Here is a 3,556-nt window from a genome sequence, read left to right on the forward strand (position 1 = left end):
TAAGTGAATCGATTCCTAATGAAGATGTCCTGCTGGAACTTGTTCTATATGTTGTTATTGATAAGTGGATCATTGTGGATTTCAAGTGTAAGAATTACATCCTAAACTCGCTTGTTGATGATTTGTACGATTTATATTCTGAACTTCCGTATGCTTCTGATGTTTAGGAAGCCTTGCAAAAGAAGTATGATATTGAGGAAGCTGGCTCCAAAAAATACGTTGTAAGTCGTTATCTTACGTTTTAGATGCATGGTAGATGACAAATCTGTTGTGTCTCAATGCCATGACCAACAGATTATTGTTCATGAGATACTTTCAGAAGGGATGAAAATTGACGGGCAATTTCAGGTTGCTGTTGTTATTAATAAGCTTCCTCCCTCTTGGAAGGATTTCAGGAACATACTTAGGCATAAGTCTAAGGAGTTTTCGATGGAGAGTCTTATTATGATACTTCGTATAGAAGAGGAATCACAAAAACAAGACCATAATAAGGAAGTACCTATGTCATCTGCCAAGGCTAAGGGTAATGTGGTAAACCAACAAACCAGTAAGACTAAATCTAGCTTTAAGCCTAATAAGAAAGCCATGAAGATCAAACCTTTTAACAAGAAAGCTCCACAAAATTAGAACCAGAATCAAGTGCATATGAATCAGAAACCACCCATTGACATGTCAAAAGTTGTCTGTTATACTTGTAAGAAGAAGGGGCATTATGCTCGAAACTGTAAGTATCATAAAGTCAATGAGGCTAACGTTTCTAAGGAACCTTTTGTTGCTATGATAATTGAGGTCAATTTTGTTAATGTCTGTGAGGGGTGGTGGGCTGATACTGGTGCTTCTAGGCATGTTTGCTTTGATAGGAACTGGTTTAAAAGTTATTCCACAACTACGAATCAGGAAGTTCTACTTGGTGATAATCATACGACCAAGGTTCTAGGTACTGGTGATGTTGAACTACAGTTCACTTATGGAAAAAACGGCTAGCTGTTCAAGGATGTTCTTCATCCTCCTGAGATTAGGAAGAATTTTGTTGTTGGTTTTATTTTGAACAAGGTTGGTTTTCCGCAAGTCATAGGTAGATCAGTATGTGATCATTATTGGTAAGGGCTATGCATGTAATGGGATGTTTAAGTTGAATGTTGCTGATCTAAATAAAACTTCTACTTCTACTTACATGATATCTTATTATGTTAATGTTTGGCATGGTAGATTATGTCATATTAATAGGAAGTATGTTAAGAGCATGAGCATACTTGGTTTAATTCCTAACCTGGATGATGATTTTGCACACTGTGAATCCTGCACTAAGGCTAAAATCACTAAGAAGCCTCACAAATCAGTTTAGAAGAGTACAAATCTACTAGACTTGGTACACACTGATATTTGTGAGCTTGAAGGAGTTCTGACTAGATCAAGGTGGTAAAAGATATTTTATTACATTCATTGTTGATTGCTCAAAGTTTGCATATGTTTATTTGCTGAAGAATAAAAGCAATGCTTTTGATGCTTTTAAAGCTTATGTACTTGAGGTTCAAAATCAGCACGACAGGAACATTAAAGTAATTCAAAGTGATAGAGGTACTAAATATGGTTCTGTTGATTTTAATCTTTTCTTGCAATCACATGGGATAATTCATGAGACGACAGCTCCTTATTCACCTGAAACGAATGGAGTAGCTGAACGTAAGAACATAACCCTTAAGGAATTAACTGTTGCTATGTTACTTAGTTCTGGAGCACCCTCAAATTTATAGGGCGAAGCTGTTTTGACCGTATGCTAAGGTTACACCTTATGAGCTACGAAAGAATAGGATGCCTAATTTGAGTTACTTCAGAACATGGGGATGCCTGGCTTTTGTAAGGAAGCATGATCCCAAAATCTCAAAGCCTGAGAGTAAAGCTTATGAGTATATCTTATTAGGTTGTGCTATGAATAGAAAGGCCTATAGGTTTCTAGATATGAAGACTAATGTCTTGTTTGAATCATCTGATGTTGAATTTCTAGAAGATAGATTTTCATATTTATCTAGAAATAGTGGGGGTGAGTCTTCCTCCAAGGCACCTACTTTAGATGTTTCGGACACTTACATATCTAGATTACATGACAGAGACACTTGATAACTAAGTCTTAATAATGTAAAAACAATAGTTTAAACAATACTAAATCATGTTAATCAAGTTATTATAATACGCTCTAAACATGTTAATATAAGGGAGCAATCGTGTTCTCCACTCTTGCTTGCACATACTAAATATGAATTTAAACTAACTAAACTACTTCACTAATGAGAAAGTAATATTTTAGGCTATGAAAACACTAAATAAATATACTAAAACAGTGATTTAAACTATGAGAAAGATATAGAGAAGGTAATAAATCCATATAATGATTAGTTTCATGCAAATTGAATTATTCATTGAAAAGAGATCATCTTTAGGGTTTCACGCAATGATCCAACCTAAAGCCTCAAACTTTATCATCCCTAGTGACACTGCCTCCTTTTGTGTGTGAGATGTGGTATGGTCGTTGAACAAAAGAGAAGCGTATCAAAACCTAATTATCCCTCAATAAGTAAAGGATGAGTAGGGTATCGTTCCACTTTTAAGTGTATGTTTATATGAAGGACGAGATTTGGAAAGGGGTTTGAGGGATTAAAAACTATGATTATAGATATTGTAGATTCTAATGCTAAACTAAACTAAACTAACTAAATTTATACTAAAGCTAAGAATTGGAAATAAGGAGAGAATATAAGAGAAATAGATTCAAGAGATTCAAATCCACCAATGCTTTTGATTCAATGACCTTTTGCTTCATGTTATTCTCCAAGTAGACTACAATCGTGCAATCGAAATGTGCCGATGCCTTTTGGGTGAAACATCGTTAAACAATTAACTCTACTTAAGGTTGTTCCTATGTTCATGTTACTAGTATCTTCTTTCCTTTTATGTGAGCTTGGGCAGCTATTCAATGAATCACCATCTAAGGCAAACACAAGGAATACTTCCCTTACTCTAAAACACTACACAATTAGAAGAAAAGTAGAGAATAATAGTATAATATTCAATTACAATAAATAAAACTCTATTCTAGCATTATATTCAATTGCAATAAATAAAATCCTAAACTAGCATGATATTCAACTGTAATAAATAAAAACCTTAATCTATACTTTCATCCCCTGGTGTGGGCAATGGAACTAATAACTAAAAACATAAAGAACTAACCTGATTGAAGAACATCATGAACCAGAAGAATCATTAAACCTTAAGCATTGGCTTCATCTCCTCCCTTGAAGGAGAAGATTAGTCTTTCATATAGAAGGAAGAACACGAAGAACGAGAAGAAGAAGAGTTGAAGAACATAAGACTAGAAAGACTAATTTATTAAGACTCAGCTAGTTAAAACCGATCTTTTATTATTAATCTCTCTCTGCCTCAAGTTCTGGAGACAAGAATATAAGTGAATTGGCCCATTACATGAGGCACTTAGGTCATCTGTTTATAGGGGCTACAATGAGCTCTAGAAACATTCCAAACCGTCATTTGTTTCCTA

The sequence above is a fragment of the Coptis chinensis genome, chromosome 6, assembly GCF_015680905.1.
Source record: "Coptis chinensis isolate HL-2020 chromosome 6, ASM1568090v1, whole genome shotgun sequence".
Taxonomy (NCBI): domain Eukaryota; kingdom Viridiplantae; phylum Streptophyta; class Magnoliopsida; order Ranunculales; family Ranunculaceae; genus Coptis; species Coptis chinensis.